At 38.5% G+C, this 18,131-nt stretch overlaps 1 protein-coding gene across 15 annotated transcripts in view; it reads right to left on the minus strand.

The window, feature by feature from the left end:
• The window catches only part of PLAGL1 (PLAG1 like zinc finger 1), a 109,662-nt gene that overhangs the window by 61,022 nt on the left and 30,509 nt on the right, over nucleotides 1-18,131 (minus strand). For 8 of the 15 annotated variants that reach the window (XM_041743840.1, XM_041743837.1, XM_041743839.1 and 5 more), the window contains exon 1: nucleotides 11,277-11,582. The exons of 2 other annotated variants lie outside the window; for them this stretch is intronic. The gene's annotated coding sequence lies outside the window, so the exon portion shown is untranslated. Of the gene's footprint in view, nucleotides 1-10,333; nucleotides 10,490-11,276; nucleotides 11,584-11,914; nucleotides 12,802-18,131 lie in introns of those variants that run through there. 5 more of the 15 variants (XM_041743842.1, XM_041743836.1, XM_041743841.1 and 2 more) reach the window with 3 other exon arrangements.

The following is an 18,131-nucleotide window of genomic DNA, read 5'->3' on the forward strand; positions in this document are numbered from 1 at the left end:
TGATACACAGCCACAATTCAATCCAGGCTCCAGCTCTGTGATACACAGCCTCGATCCAGCTCCATCACTGTGATATGCAGCCTCAACCCAGGCTCCATCTCTGTGATACACAGCTACTGGCTTCCAGTGGGAGGAACATGATTAAGTTGGGCTTGATGAGGGTACCTTCCCTTAGCAGGTCTGTGCTGACACTGCAGATTCCTGGAAGGTGTTTGCTGATGGTATCAGTGGTTTCTATTGCATGGCTCATCGACAATTGGACAATTTTATTAAACTTCAACCCTAAGACAGCAAGTCAGAGCTGGGTTAGTTCAGCCTTTTCATAATCCAGAGTAGGTCATTTTCCTGGGAGGCATCCACATGGTTCTGGGAGTGCCTAAATAGAAAGATGGGTCACGTAGTCTTGGCCTCATAGTGGTCCAGCCTGAATATTAGTTCTTCTCTAAAGTCCAGGTTCCTCTTCTATAGGTTGACCAGGTTCTGTGGTTATTGCCTGGCCCAGTTGGGGTCATAAACACTTGGCCCATGGCAGGTGGCCTCCACCCATGCCGATGCCTTGAGTATGCACAGCTTTTTGTCCCCACCCACGCTGGGCTTCCCCAATACCACTGCCAAGGAGACCACAACAGCTGAGCCCCTCACCTGGGCACAAGCCACCAGCTGCCATGCCTATTGGAATTCCATGTCCACCTGATCTGCACCAGACCCACACCCATAGCAGCTTTATTTGTAATAGTCCAAATTAGAAAAAAAAACCATACATCTGTTAACAGAATGGATAGACTGTGGTATATTAATATAATGGACTGCTACAGGAAAAAAAAGAAAAAATACATACACATGCATTAATATGGATGAATTTTAAAAAACTATACTGAATGAAAGAAGTCAGACAAAGGAATGCTCAATATTTGGCTACCCTTAAAGTCCAACAATAGATAAAACTAATCCGTAGACATGGAAATCAGTACTTCTAACAGAGGTACTAGCTGGGAGGTGCATGAGAATTTTCTCCTTCTGGATGTCTTTCCTGACATGTGGCTATACAGGTATACATATATTCATCAAGTCATAAATGTATGATTGGCACATTTTATGTGCTTCCCCCCCCATGCATTTTATAACTCAGTAGAAACAGAAAAAGTACTTCATAAAAGATAAGCAGACTATTTTTACCTTATCAGTTGCCTAGTAAAGATCATTAGGTAAAAGCAAAATTATCTACTTAAAAACAAAACAAAGACCAAGCAAATTGTGCTATGTTCCTGTTTCACTGACCCCATAAGTCAAAATTAGACGTTCAAACCTTCTGCATTAATATCAATAAAAACCTAGAAGGAAAATTTGAAGAAGGTAGGAGCATATCAGTAGTCCACAGGAGCTAAGTTGGTTGCTCAAGTGAAGACTCCATGTAGCATACTGGCAATGTATATGAAGCAATGTTAGTAGTGTGTTTTACCATAAATATACCTATTTAATAATTTTAACTATTTTTAGTAGGAAGGCACTATGGCATAAAAGAAATAGCAAGAGTTTTTAAATCAGACAAACCAGTTTTGCCACTTACTAACTAGACAATGTTGGGCAAGTTTCTTAATCTCTTTGATACTAAGTTCCTTCACAATTTAAAGCAGAGACAATAATACTTACTTTGCAAAATTGTAGCACAATTATAGTAGGTATTTAAGAGTGGTAGCTATTTAGCAATATCTCTTTGTATGCAAAGTATCATGCTAGATACTGGAACCCTATCTCTAAGAACCTGACCAACTGGAAATGACATTTAGATATAAAGATTGGCAATGAAAGGTAAGAATTTAACAAGGGCTATCGATTACAAATTATAGGGTTCCTATCCAGCTAGGAGGATTGTGGAATGAGTATCCACTGAACAAAACCTGGAAAAGTTTTGGAAAATCCACTTAAGGCAGAGGAAACTGTATGAATAAGCCATAACCTCATAAACAGTGCAGTGACTGCAGGTTCTGATTAGTTAAGACAAACTGTGCCACTGGACTAATTCTAAGGAGTAAGACTACATACAAGGCTAGTAAAGCAACCTGGGACCAGATAGAAAGGGACCAATCATGCTAACTCAAGGACCTGTTTTCTCAAGTCCTGGGATATCACTAAAGGGTTTTTTTCAGGAATTGACTCTCCTAGTGGTCATTCTACACAAAAGTAGGGAAGGAAAATATCAATACAGGGAAAAATAGCAAAGGATGATAAGGGCCTAAACCAACATGTTGAGAGGAATGGGAAAAAAAAAAAATTAGAGCTTAATTTTATCAACTTTAAAAAAACGAACAGACACAGAGTTTCTCTGATTATTCAAGTGGGCCTGCCTTCAACTTTTAAAATGACTGACTGACTCATAAGCTCCTCAAGAGCAAAGAAATATCCAAAAGCAGCAAAATATATTGCCAGGCACACTGAAAGCAATCAATATATACTGCTTGCAAAAGAATCCTTTTAAATATTCCAAATATTGAAACCTCTAGGATAATACAATGTGCATGGTAAAACGTGCAGAAAAGCTAAATTCATGTTTTCATTCCTTTTGAGTGATTTTTTTTAGTAATATATGTCGAGTATTAGATTTGCTCAAGTTCAATATTTTAGAAGACTCATTTGCAAAAGCTATCTGTATCTCTACCAAAAGACTTGGATACAAATCATTCTAGAAAGTTGAGAATACTGCCACTTTAGTTGCCAAGCTTTGTGTAATTTTTGTTTTTAAGGAATCTATCATTCATTATGTCTTTTGCTATAGCAAAAAAGCGAAAAAAAAAAAAAAAAAAACAACTCCACCAGTGTAGGACTCATGAATATTACATGAAAAAAATTAAAAAGTTAAATCTGTATCATATAAATATATGTAAGGTTCACCCAGGAGTATATAATTTAATAATCTATATAAATAGTAAAATAATTAAAATGAAAATAACCTACATTAATAAAGAAAAAAAATGAGTGCTTTCTAGGGGCTAAGCACAAGGCCTAGCTCTTTTTTTTTTTTTTTAATAAATTTTTATTTATTTATGATAGTCACACAGAGAGAGAGAGAGAGAGAGGCAGAGACACAGGCAGAGGGAGGAGCAGGCTCCATGCACCGGGAGCCCGATGTGGGACTCGATCCTGGGTCTCCAGGATGGCGCCCTGGGCCAAAGGCAGGCGTCAAACCGCTGCACCACCCAGGGATCCTGGCCTAGCTCTATGTAAGAGCTCATTTAATCCTCTCAACAACCTTCCACGGTAGACACTTGTCATCTACAGATTTTATAGATGAGAAAATCCAAATATATAGAAGTGTCCAAGATTACACTATATGACAAGGAAAAGGTAGGACTAGGAACTGAACCCAGGCAGTCTAGCTCCAGAGTCAGAATTCCTGTTAATAAATGTAGAAAGAATGAAGGAAATAGAAAATCACCATTAGAATACCACAATAATTATTGCAGGCAAAATCAGTTGAATGCTAAAATTAGTGGGCTAAACTTTGAGAAATAGGACATTTGTACAACCTCAAAATATCTCTCTCAGAGTATTTATTGATTACTCATGGTAGTTTTAACATATATCCACAAATCACTTGATACTTTTCCCTCTCGCCCCTTTGAGTGTGGACTTCTAACAAAATTGAATATAAGGGAAAAGTAGTAATGTGTTACAATGGATAAACTCGGCAGACGCTGTCTAAACTATGTGATTTAGGTTAACATGTTGATGTGGCTATCCTATGCTTCCAGATAAGGAGGCAATGAAAAGAGTACAACATTCCTGTGGTACTCTTCCCCTAAAGTCCAAAACCTCAGCCTAATTGTGAGAATACATTGGAAAACCCAAAATGAGGGATGCTCTACAAAATACGAAAAAGGCAATGTCCAAAATGAAAACATTTTCACAGATTGGAACAGGCTAGAAAGACATGACAACTAAATACAATATAGAATATGGATTAGATCCTGCAAAAGGAAAAGGACACTAGTTGGAAAAACTAAGGAAATCTGAATAAAGCAGGTCATTTAGTAAATAGTATTGTGCCAAGGTTTCTTAACTTTGGTAAATGTATCCTGGTTATGTAAGATGTTAACATTAGAGGAAGCTGGGTGAAGGGTATATACTATCTTTGCAAATCTTTTGTAAATCTAAAATCATTTTATAATTAAAAGTTTTTAAAAATTCAATATCCATTTGTGAAAACAAATGTCAATAAGCCAGGAATAGAAGAAAGTATTCTCAATCCAGTAAAAGGCATCTATAAAAAAAAAAAAAGTACAGTAAACATCACTCTTTAAAAAATTTTATTTATTTATTCATGAGAGAGACAGGGAGAGAGAGTGAGAGGCAGAGACACAGGCAGAGGGAGAAGCAGGCCTCATGCAGGGAGCCTGACGTGGGACTCAATCTCGGGTCTTCAGGATCATGCCCTGAGCTGAAGGCGGCGCTAAACTGCTGAGCCACCCGGGCTGCCCAGTAAACATCATTCTTAATAGTGAAACATTGAGGTTATCCTCCAAAGCTGCCTATTTTATTGCTTCTGTTAAATACTGTTCTGGTGTTCCCAGTCAGTGCAATAAGGCAGGAAAAAGAAAAAGGTATAGAGATTAGAAAGGAAAAGTTAAAGTTTTTTTTTTTTCCAGATGATATTGTGCATTTAGGAAATCAACAATCTACAAACTACTAGAATTGAAAAATGAATTTAGTGAAATCAGAATACAAGCTCAATATACAAAAATCTACTATACTTTTATATACTAGCAAGATGGCTGGAAACAAAACTGAAAAAAGATACCATTTACAATAGCATAAAAACAAAACCTCAAATGCATCAGAATAAGTTTAATGATGCAGAAGTCCCCTATACTAAAAACTGAAACAATGGTGAGAATAATTGAGCTTATTCGATGGAGAGATATATTATGCTTATAAATTGGAAGATTCTCTTAAGATCTCCATCCTCCTAAAATTGTTCTGTAGAGGCAAAGCAACCCCAGTCAAAAGTGTGGTAGACTTTTTTTTTTTTTTAATAGATGTTCACAAGCTGATTCCAAAATTTATATGGAAATTAATAGCATTTAAATAGCCAAAACAATTCTTAAAAAGAAAAAAAATTAGAAGGTTTACACCACTGTACGTCAAGACTTACTATATACTACAATCAAGAAAGTTTGATATAGATAGAAGAATTGATAAATAGTCCAAGTGGAAAAGAACAGAGCTCAGAAACAGACCCAAATGTATGATCATTCATTTTCAACAAAGGGACCGCTGCAATACAATGGAAAAAGGGCTTTTCAATAAATAAAGAGCAGATCAAAGTCCATATGGAAAATCTTGATACCCCTCATCTTAAACCACACACAAAAATCAACTAGAAATAAATCAAAGACCCAACTGTGAGAACTAAACTGTAGTTTCTGGAGGAAATCATAGACAAATGTATTTAGGACCTTCAGGGTAGGCAAAAATGAGGGTGGGGAAAAAAAAATCTGTGGGCAGAGTGCAAAAAAACACTAGTTCTCCACCCCCATCCGTAACACTGATATATTAGACTTCATTAGAATAAGTTTGCTCATCCCAAGGTAACATTAAGAGAATAAATATTCAAACTTTAGGCAGGTAGAAAATATCTCCAAACACATACATACCAGATAAAGATTTCCTATCCAGAATATATAAGGAACTAAAATCATTGACAAAAGATAACTTGCTAAAAAAAAGTAGGCAAAAGATTTGAACAGTACTTCACAAAGGGAATCTGAATGGCCAATAAATATATACAAAGATGTTCAACATTATTAATATTCACAGGAATGCAATCAACTTACCCTAAGACCATCAATTTAGCTCCTTGGTAAATATCCATAAAATATGAGTATATGTTTGCCAATGTCAATTTCAAGAACATTTGCAGAAACTGTATTTATAATGACCCAAACAGCAAACTCCTCAAATGGTCATCAACAAGAGAATGGATAAATGAATTGTGGTCCACCCACATAATGCAATACTATAGAAGAAGGTCACCAAACTTTTTCTTTGGCCCTCTGAAGGACCAAATAGTAAACAGTTTAGGCTTTATAGGTTATACAGTCTCTGTTTTAACTATTCAACCCTGCTGAATAGACATGTTCATATCCAAGAAAATTTTATATACCAAAATATCTTGTGGGCTAGCATTGGCCCACAGGTCATAGTTTGCCACCCTTTGTTAGAAATCGAACAAAAAACTACTTAGACATGCAACCTGATCTCAAAAATATCCTGTGAACAAAAGAAGACAAACGCACATGCACACATGCACGCACACGCACACACAAACACCATAGGATTCCATTTATATGAATGAAGTTCAAGAACATGTGAAAATAATTCATTGTGATAGAAGTCAGGACAGTAGTTTACTTGGGGAGAGGAGTGGTTCCACTGAGTAGAAGAGACAGGAGGGAATTGTTGAAGGGATAAAATGTATTCCAACTTTATCTAGGTGGTGATCACACAACCATACACAAATGTAAATTTCATTAAGCTGTATACTTTATTTTTGTGCCTTTATTATACATAAACTATAGCTCATTTTGGAGAAAACAAAACTGGACAAAAATCAGAATACAGATCTGAAGAAATTCTATAGAATTCAACATGGACAAAAAATATATAAAAGCTAGATTAAAAGAAATGGGGAGACTGAGCAGCAAGTCTAACAGAAGTCTAATCAGAGTTTTGAGAAAAGAATAGGAAAAAAATGGACGGAAAGCTACATAGAAAGAAAAAACATGAAACTTTTGAGAATTGGTGAAACACAAACCTTAGAGGCAGGGAACAATAAAACCAGGATAAATGAAACATCCACACCTGACACATTGTCATTAAACAGTAAAACAGAAAAGACCTTAAAAGCAGGAAAAAAAAAAAAGATTAACAACAAAAAAGTTATTTGAGATAACTGTAACATGGAAAGCAGAAGTCAATGCAAAGAGACCTCCAAAGAACTGAGAAAGAAACTGCCAGCCTGGAATTGTATGGCAAACAAATACCATCATTCAAATGAGTAAAAGACATTTCCAGATAAAGTTTGCCATCAACATTCCTTTAATAAACAAGCTTCTAAAATATACTTGACAAAGGAAAAGGATCTGAGATCAAGAAGAAATGACAAAGGAGATACACACACACACACACACACACACACACACACACACAAAAGATGTTGAATTTACAGGAGAAAAAAAAATCAAGGTGTAATTAAAACTCTAGATGACAAAAACATGTAATTAACTGATGTCAAAGAAACCTAGGTTTCTTGAATTATTTTCAAGTAGAATTAATAAACTTTAGATGAAGTTTACATTAAAATTTTAAAGAAAATTCCTAAAAGAAATAAAAAAAAAAACAATTTTCATACTAGTTACAAGGAAAACAGAATAAGAAAAAAATCCAAAGGATAGCAAAGAGAACACACACATACACACACACAGAAAATAGAAAACAGCCATAAGACAGAATGTTAACTTTAATCTTAAATATATCATTAATTATATTTTACCTAATTGGACTGAGAGCTCCATTAAAAGACAAAGACTATCAGAGAAGAACAGAAATAACAATCAGGTTTCATCTGTGCGAAGGACACATTCTAAACAAATGCTAAAAGGTGTGACTAGAGTATTCTAAAACAAAATTGATTTTAAGGTAATAGGTGTTGGGTAGTGAGGCAGAAAACATTGCTGTAGAATGACACAAAGTTCATTTTATGGAGAAAATAGAGCAATTCCACGCTTGCTTTATAAAAGCTGTAAGTACAGTATATACAAAGTGACAGAATTACAAGAAATGAGAAAATTCATTATTTTATTGTGATCTTTTTTGTTACACTTCTCGGTAATTGATAACGCAAACAAACCAAAAAATTAGTAAGGCTAAAAAGATTTGAGCAGCACAAGTCTTATGCTTGATCCAAGATGTGTGTGCCTGTGTATTTTTTATACCTACCTTGCCCCAAAAGTCTGTGAGTACATATTCTTCTCAATCATTCAAGGCACAGTTGAAAAACTAACCATGAGGCCACAAAGCAATTCTCAAATTTCAAAGAATCGGTAGCATAGAGTCCTCATTTGCTGACTACAGTGTAAGTTAGAAATCAATAACAAAAGGATAACTCACAAAACCTTCCACATTTGGAACTAGAAAATGCTTCTCAAATCTTATGGGGAAAGAAAAAAATTATAATGAAAAACTTTTTAATTCTTAGAACTGAAAAAATATATAGAAATAGCAACACTAAATAAAAATGTGTAGTATTTGTGGAGGCCAAGCTATGACCAGAGTAAAGAACCCAGAAATGAGCCCAAGCATATCTAGGAATATGTATAGGATGGAGGTGGCCCTGCAACCACTCGTACGGGGATAAATGCCACTCCACATGGGAAAAGGAAAACAAATTCTTCTTGATCTCACAACATAAATCTAAAAAATAGGTATCTATACACATACAAGTCAGGTAAATTAAAGAACTACATGTATAAAAAAAATGGAAACTTTAAAACTTAAAAAAGATTTCAAAACACATTTCCCTAATAATACAGAAGAATATCTTAAGATACGAAAGCACAAAGAAAAGATTGTCTGCAGTTTATATAACCAACAAAGGATTTGTACCTTGAACAATGTTTTCCAACAGAAATTGCTGCAATGGTGCAAGTGTTTTGTTATATAATATAGTACAGTATAATATAAAATAATACAGTAAAATATAATAGCCACTAGTCATGTGTGGCTACTGAGCACTTGGAATGTGGCCTAGAGTGACCGAGGAATTGAAACTGTTGAAGTAAATATGACAGCATGCTAACATTTAAAAATCCTTTGTGAAGGTCCATGAAGGTCCACCAGGTCCTTATACACTTTTTAGTATTTACATTTTTCATTAAAAGCACTTTATTCCAGCTCATATTACTACATAAAATATAATTTCAATTATGTAAAAAATACGTTAACAGTCGCTTTTCAGAAAGCAAACATACCAAATGTTCACAATATTGTCTGTGATTGATTTTTTCTTCTATTTAAAAAAATTAAGATATAAAAACACATAAAGGATTTAATGAACACAAGTGCATCCACTCCAGAGTTTATGAAATAAAACATTACGGCTCCTGTGTAAATTCCCTAGGTACCTTTCCTGATCACAACTTTTCTCTTTTTAAAGAAAAGCTGGCAAATATGAGTAATAGACTAGAGTCCTGTCTTCAGACTTCTTCATTTCACAACACCCACATTTTAACAGGTTTTGGGGAAAACTTAATATACAGACATTACATGTATCACTTAACAAAGAGTTATAAAGCAAACACTCATGTAACCATTGCCCAGGTCAGGAGATAAAGCATTTCCAGCATCCCAGAAGTCTTCAGTATGTCCCTTCTGAATTGCAACCGCCCTTTCACCCCCTAAGAGATCATCAGCTTGACTTTTAGGGGTATCAACTTATTCACAATTTCTCTTTACCACTTTTAATGCCTATATATGCATCTCTAAAACAACAGCTATATTTTACCATGTTCTGAATTTCTCATAGAATACTGAATGATATCATCTTCAACAACTTGTTTTGTTTGTTTGTTTGTTTGGTTTTGGGGGTTTGTTTTTTGTTTTTGGCTCCACATTATTGAGACACATTTACGTTGAAACACAAAACTACTTCATTCACCACTGTTCTGCGTAGTTCCCACCTTATGAATATAATTTACCTTTCTCCTCCAGATAGACATGAAGGTTGCTTCCAGCTTTGAGGTATTACAAATAACACTACGGTAAACCCTCTTGTACACATCTGATTGTGTATATGTATGAAAATTTATCTAGGGCAGTGGCTTTCAAACTTTTTTGACCATGACTCATACTAAGGAATGACGTTTTACATCATGACACACATCTGTGTGTGTATAAAACCGAGAGGGGAAAAAAAAAAAAAATTCATGAAGCAAATACCCAATGACCTGAGACACATTCTGTTATTTTCTATTCTCTGTTATTTCATGTTTTTACCAATTCTGATCGTTATCCACTTAACTGATTTCACGACTAAGATGGGCTTCTAACTCTGAAAAACATCGCTCCAGAGGATAAATACCTAGGGGTGGAACTGCCAGAACGTGGAAGGAACACGAACGTCGGACGTGGTCAACTTTTCCAGGTCCTTAAACTTTTAAATAAATGTGCTTATCTGAGTGCCTACAAATTTACCACTCTGTCGTTTCAGAGTTAAAGCGGTGAAACATCAGATGGTTTTATCTTCTCCTTCGGTCATAAAACAGCATTAATCACTTACCATGTGCTATGTATCCACTGGACTCCGCGAGACGGGTGGGTTAACACGCAGGGGGGTGGGGAGGGCAGAAGGGACCCGGACCTCAGCGAGGCCCCAGAAAGCTCACAGGAGGGGCCTCCGATCCTGCCTGGGGAGGGAGGGGTTAGGGACGGATTCCTGGAAGAAGGAGGACCTAAGCTGAGTGCTTCTATTTTTAATTTTTATTGGTTTCCTAAAACATAAAAGTAACACATTTGTTGGGGGGCGGTGGAGGGGGGGGGGAGTCCAAATTACATTAGTGTATTTATTAAGGAGTAAAAATCCCCCCTCCCTTCCCACCACCGCTGTCCTTAAAGTTTGATGCTTGAGACCAAACAACCAAAGTTGCATTATCAGTTAGTTATTCTAATCTAGGAAATTTGGGGGGAGGGGGGGAGCCCACATTTTTAAATAGTTTCAAGGGTGCCTCTGACAGAGCCCATGATATTAAAGCATAACTCGAATCCCACTTCCCATAATGAAGGTAAATGCAAACATTCCGTGTTTAGTCACATTATTACTTTTAAGAGACTTTTTTTTTTTTTTTTGGCCTCTTGGCAAGGCGAGAGTGCCAGTTTTCAAAAATCAAGTCTATTTACCACATACCCAATAGACACACAAACGCCTCAAAAAGTGGCACGAGAAACGACCGGCTGAAGGAATGTTTTGTTCGAGTCCAGCTGGCTCGGCCGGTGACACCCCGCCGGAGTCTCTCGCTCGGTCCTGAGGCGCCCGGACCCCGTCACGTACGCGGCGCGGCGGCGGCGGCACCGGCACACCCTCCCCAGCGCGGCACGCAGCCCGGGACGGTCCTCGCGCCGCGGCAACGCCGCCGCCCCGCCGCCGCCCCACCGCCCCGCCGCCCCCAGGCCCGCCGCGGGCCCCGCCGCCCCCACAGCCGGGCCGCGAGCACCCCGCCACCTACCCTGCGGGGTCACGGGCCCCCCGGAACTCAGGCGAGGCAGCTCGGGCGCGCCGCCTCCGCGGCCATGACGGCGACCCGGGGAAGCACCCCGCGCGCCAAGGCCCGCGGTCCGCCGGGCTGGGAGGAGAGCCGCCCCGTCCGTCCGTCCGTCCGTCCGCCAGGAGACTGAGGCCAGAAAACGCCCCAGACGTGTCTAAATCAAGGCTCGGGGCGGTCCCGACGGGCTGAATGACAAATGGCAGATGCCGTGGGCTTTGCCGCCCTCGGCAGCCGCGAGGATGGCTGCGCCGAGGAGGCCGCGCACAGGCGGAGCCCGGGAGCCGGAACGGCGCGTCCGCGAGGAGGGCGCTGGGGCCCCTGGCGGGGGCGTCACGTGGCAGGAGGAGGCCCCGCTGGGGAGCCGGGGGGTCGGCGGCCTGGGCGGAGGAAGAGGACCGGCGCCCGGACGCCCGGCCCATGGCGTCGTCCGTGTGGGCTCCGCCGGGGTCGCCCAGGTGCGGAGCCGGCGCAGGTAGACCCGCGCGGTCCCGGAGGCTGTCCGCCCGCGTCCCCGCCAGGATGAGCCGCCCCGAGCCAAAGCGTAAGGGAGGAACACGACAGATGCTAGGAGCACGCTGCCATAAGCCCGACTCGCTCACCTCCTCTCCGGGCGGCGTTGGAGCCATGGCAGCCTGGCCGTGGCCGCTGGAGTGAGCCGGGCACCGTGGGGCGCCTCCGCAGGTACACAAGTGTGGTCCTCGAGACGAGCCCGGCAGAAACGCCGAACTCCCGTCTTTCAGAGCGAGACACGAAGGCACACAGACGTCGGACGGGAATCGCTTTACAGTTACGGAATCAGACCCTACGTACGCTCTAAGTAATTTGCGATTTTTCACGTTGCTTGAATTTAAGGAAAAGAAACTGACGCAAATCTCCGGCGGTCGCTTCCTTCCCTGCAAGATATACGTTCCTAAAAAAGACCTATGAAAACGTTAAGTGAAAGGCGACAAGAGCTCACTACATATTTCAGAGCGTCTCAGAGCTCCGAAACACAACGTTAATAGCATCTTAACAATTCCACCCACCTTCCCTGCGATCTTCCAATTTCCACTGCTTATAGTACTTGGGCTGACTCGCCCTTAGGACGTTTACAAGTGTTCTCCCACCTTATTCTCCCAGATGTTCAGTCTTGATTCTGTATTTAAATGAATTCAGTAGTCATCATAACTTACGCATTCCTAAATTCTTGATTTTTATTTAAGGGCCTGCTCTTTTTCAAAGTGGTTCTTCTTAAGGAGAGGTCAGAGAGCACCTTAATGTTTTATCTTTTTTTTGTTTTGTTTTGTTTTGTTTTGTTTTGTTTAGCTCTACACATAAACTGAGAAGGGTAAATATTTTGGATTCACACCTTTCTTTAATACCTAAAAGGACAAAGAGGCAATTGCTTCATTGATTATTGAGAATCAGATTTTGTGGAGAGATCTGAATCCTATGCAATACTTCTCTGGGACGTGATTTGATTTTTCTACTTGGATGCCTAAGAATTTTTTTTTTTTATCATTAAAACTCTTTACAGCCTTATCCGCGCTATGTCTCTGTCAGTTATTCAATATTAGTCCCCCCCACCCCTCTATATAGTATGATCTTCCAGTTTATGGAATCCATTCTCCTTTTCTTGGAATACTGTCCCATCCCTATCATACATCTTAGTTTATCTTTCATCAATTGGTTTTTTTTTTTTTTACTTCAGTCACTAGTTATACTTGATTTTTTATCCTTCCACATTTTCTTGTGATTTGCACTCACTCTGATTCTCTCAAAAATATTCTGTTCATTTTTTCTAGTTTACTTCATTTTAAAATCATGTTGTTTTGATCCTCAATTTTCTTAGCCATGCAATTTCCTTTTCATCACATTCTCATCTTTTATTGTCCTTGAGCTGTTGTAAGTAATCTGTATCTTTTTTTTTTTTTTTCTGTAATGTGAGACACAAATAAGGAATACAAATTTCTGCTCATTGGTTGTTTTCTTCCAGCCTTGGTTTTTAGTCTGTCTTTTTTCCTTGCTTCCCACTCCCATGTTATATAGCATATTTGCATAACAGCTATGTCATATCTTTTATCTTGTTTATCCTTACAAGTTAATATCAGACCTTGTATTTGCACTAATATGCTAGGATTGAATTCCTGGTACACTTTCCTCTTCACTTGAGATGTGTCCGTCTTCTCTATCCTGAGCTTCAGTTTTAGGGCTGAGTGTTGGTGCTATCTACTTTTCTGTGACCTGTTTTAGGATGAGGGGAGGGATGATGGAAGGTTGTAGAACTCAGCCTGAAACAGAGCATAGACCTTGCTGGGGGAAGCCAGTCATCACTTCTGAAATTTCTTTAAATCCTCAGTAGCCCTCCTTCAGACCAGCCAAGGAGTATCCCCTATCTGTGAACTTTGGTTCATTTGCCCATTTAACACGGTACCCCAGGAGGTAGCAAACTTTCTTGCTTCTGGCAAAATCCAACAGTGGTACATAAAGACTCCTTGATGTCTTACAAGGATGCCGCTGACTTCTCTCCCAACTGGAGGACATTTGTGAAAATTTGGTCTGATCATCTTTTTCCTCAGTATGTCTTGCATAGGTTATAGTCACAACAAATTAACAGGATCTCTGATATCTTTGCTTTGCCATCCCTTCTCACATTTCACATTACGAGGTTGTACAGCAGGATACCTGGGTGGCTCAGCTGTTGAGTGACTGCCTTTGGCTCAGGTCGTGAGTCCTAGGATCGAGTCCACATCGGGCTCCTGTCAGAGAGCCTGCTTCTCCCTCTGCCTAGGTCTCTGCTTCTTTGTCTTTCATGAATAAATAAAATCATAAAAATATAAATAAATCATATGTCATATATATGGCTGTACAGTACTTCCTTCTTTGGTTGCAGCAGATGAGTTTACTTTCTCATCTCATGGTTTAGAATTTTAATTTTGATTTTTTTAAGTGTTTGTGCCATATTTATCCATAAGTCAGTTGATCAGAGTGTCTGTCTCGTTGGTAATGAATTATATGAAAATCTTTTTTTATCTTCAAGTCATTCCCACAAAGTTCTTTAAAGATCTGTATGTTTACTTGGTAACTGTAATACCATCCTCTTCTTCCCCAAGCCTTCCTTCAATGACACATGCCTTTGGATTACGTATGATGTGCCCCAAAAAAGGTTCTGGGGAGTGATTGCAAACTCAAATCTCTATGAAGTTTAAAACAATGAAGAATGCGATTATAGTAAAGTGAGAAGAACATTCTTTGTGTAAGGGGCAGATGCTATATAGCTCAGGCCAATCACTGCCATATTGGAATTCAGGGCACTGTTGCCAAATCTGTATAATTCAGGACAAGCACGATATCTAGTGTTTTAATATAAAATTTCCTAATTTTGAAAACAGTACAAAGGCCAAATGAACAATCTCTCAAGGCCAAACTGGACTCAAGGGTTACGAGTGTGGTCCCAGTTACAGTAAACCACTCAGCATAAATTCCATGATCTCTGTTTTATTCTTCTAAGCATTTTGAGATAGAGGCTTATTCTGCAGACTCTTCAATGACTTAAAATGTCTTTAGAATATATAAAGCAAGAAGATTCATGCTGACATATTTACAATTTGATATAACATGTCAGACGCCAGTACTTTTAGGAACAGATGTTACTAGGGGTAACAGTTATGATTGGGCTAAAATCAATACCATATGAGCAGAGTATTTATATAGATTATGACAACATTAACAAAATAGTAAGAAAAAAAATATTTTCAATTGATGCAGAAATGGCATTTGACAAAATCCAACACCCATTCTTGGGGGGGGGGGGGGGAATAAACCAGGAGAGAAAAGAAACTTCCTCAGCCTGATAATGGACATCTTTGTTTCCTAGAGCTGCTGCAATAGATTACCTCAAGTTTGTGGCTAAAACAAGAAATTTATTCTCACGGTCCTGGAGGCCAGAAGTCCAAAATCAAGGTGTCAGCGGGGCTTCACTCCCCCTAGTGGCTCTAGAGGAGAATCCTTCCTTGCCTCTTCCAGCTTTTGGAGACCCTTGGCATTCTCTGGTTTCCTTGGCTTCCTTGGCTTCTGGCCACATCACTCCAACTTCCGCCACTGTTGTCACATTGCCCACTCCTCTGTGTGTGATGTGTTTTCTCTTCTGTGTGTCTGTCTTAGTAGATACTTGCCATTGGATTTAGGATGCACCTGAATTACTTGGAATGATCTTATCTCAAGATCTTTAATTTAATTACATCTACAAAAAAAGGTTTCCTTCCAAATGAAGTAACATTCTCAGTTTGGGGGATTAGGACATGGGCATATCTTTGGGGGGGGCATCTCTCAACCTTCTGTAATGGACAAATCCAGTCAGTTTTGCTGTAAAAATTGACAAGCTGATTCTAAACTTCATAAAGAAATGAAAAGAACCTAGAGTAGCAAAAAGGGGAAATAGGAACAAATTTGGAAGAATTACACTACCTGATTTTAAGACCTATAGAGCCATAATAATGAAATCAGAATGGTACTGGCATAAGGATAAATGGAACAGTATATGAGGTCCAGAAATTGTCCCACACATATGATCTATTGATCTTGGACAAAGGTACAACATAATTTCGGTGGAAAAGATAACTGATGTGAGAACTGGTTATCTGTATGGAGAAAAAAAAACCTTAAACTTATACTTCACATCACACACAAAAATCAAATCAAATTAGAGCACAGACCTAAATAAAAATAAGAAAAAATCTTTTAGAACTGCCCTGTCCAATAAAGTAGTTAGTAGCTATGCTATTGAACACTTAAAATGTGACTAGTCCAAACTGAAATGTGCTATGAGGATAAACTATAGTCTAGCTTTTGAAGACTTAGGATAAAAGGAGAATGAAAATATCTCAGTGGTTTTATATTGATTACTTGTTGAAATAATATTTTGGATATACTGGTTTAAATAGAATATGTGATCAAAATAAACTTGAACCGTTTTCTTTTTTACTTTTTTAATGTGGCTACTTAAAGTTATATATGCGGCTCACATAATAGTTTCATTTGATGGCACTCTTCTAGAAGAAAACCTAGGAATAGCAAAGACTGCTTGGGTAAGGACACAAAAAGTAACGATCATGGGAGAATAAATTAGTAACTGGATTTTACCAAAAATAAGATCTTCGTGGGATCTTAGAAAGAAACTAGAAATTGAAAAGCCAACTCACATACTGGGAGAAAACTATTTGTAATACATATATCTGACAAAGGACTTGTATCAGAATATTTTAAAAAGGCATACAACTCAATAATACAATAAATAATGCCATAAAAGTGGGCAAAGACTTGAAAAGATACTTCACCAAAGAAGATATTCGAATGACCAGTAAGTACATGAATGACTCTCGATGTCATTTCACCAATGACTGGTACAAATTAAAATCACAATGAAATACCACTATATACCCACTGAAATGGCTAATATTTAAAAGACTGACAATGTCAAGCATTCTCAAGGATATGAGAAATCTAGAACTCTCATACATTAATGGTGGGAATGTCAAATAGTACAGCCACTCTGAAAAACTGTTTAAAAGTTTCTTACGGGGGCACCTGGGTGGCTTAGTGGTTGAGCATCTGTGTTTGGCTCAGGGCGTGATGCTTGGGTCCTGGGATCGAGTCCCACATTGGGCTCCCCGCAGGGAGTCTGCTTCTCCCTCTGCCTATGTCTCTGCCTCTCTTTCTGTGTCTCTCATGAATAAATAAAATTTTTAAACAAAATATAAGTTTCTTTTAATTTTTTTCTTTTAATGTTAAACATATACTTATTATATGCCCAGCAATCCCTAGGTATTTATCAAAAAGAAATAATAATTTATCTGTACAAAGACTTATACACAAAGATTCACATTAGCCCCAGTCTGGAAACAAATAAATTGTTAAAAATGAGCAAACTAATGATTATCTCATAGATGAATCTAAAAAATGTTACACTGAGTTTAAAAAGCCATACATAAAATGCTATATGATTCCATTGATAGGAAACTTTAGGGGGACAAAAACTAACCTATAGTAATAAAAAAAGATCAGTAGTTTCCTAGAACGTATGGAGATGGGGCATGAGAGAATGCTGTAAGGTAATAGAAATGTTCCATATCTTGATCAGGGAGATGATTACATGGATCTAAATATTTGTCATACTTCACCAAATGCTAACACTTCTAATAAGTACATTTTGTTATATGTAAAGTAAACCTCAATGAAGTTGGTTAAAATTTTTCTATTCTTACTCGCATGGAATGAGGAGAAAGAAATCATGAGAATGTTTTTTATCACCATAGTTTGGCTTAGTATTTACCTTCTGATTTTTTGTTAACTCTTTTTGTCACTTCTCCCTTATACATTATCAGTTCATTTTCTCACCTGTGAAGGTTGAAGTGGTAGAGACAAAACTCCAACCCACATCTTCCCTCAGACTCCTAAGCCAGTGTTCTTTCATGATACAAGAAGCCAAAGGAAGCAATCACATTATACAGTTTACATTCTGCTTAACAGACTTAAACCATACAATTTGAAAAAATATTCTAGTGAATTCAACTCAACAAATATTCAATAAGTGTTTAGATTTCATTTTCTCTAACCAAAATATAAGTAACACCTTAAAACATAAATAAACCTTTGATTCTTTCGAGGTCCGTGGCTTCTGGCCAAACCTCTCTCTCACTGGCCTTATGCTGGCCTTCCCTCAATCTCCAAGTCCCTTTTCTCTCTCTCTCTCTCTCTCTCTTTTGAGAGAGAGAGGGTGTGTGCATGTGTGCACAGGTGGAGGAGGGGCAGAAGGTGAGAGAGAGAGAGAGAGAGAGA

The sequence above is a fragment of the Vulpes lagopus genome, chromosome 2 (genome assembly GCF_018345385.1).
Source record: "Vulpes lagopus strain Blue_001 chromosome 2, ASM1834538v1, whole genome shotgun sequence".
NCBI lineage: Eukaryota > Metazoa > Chordata > Mammalia > Carnivora > Canidae > Vulpes > Vulpes lagopus.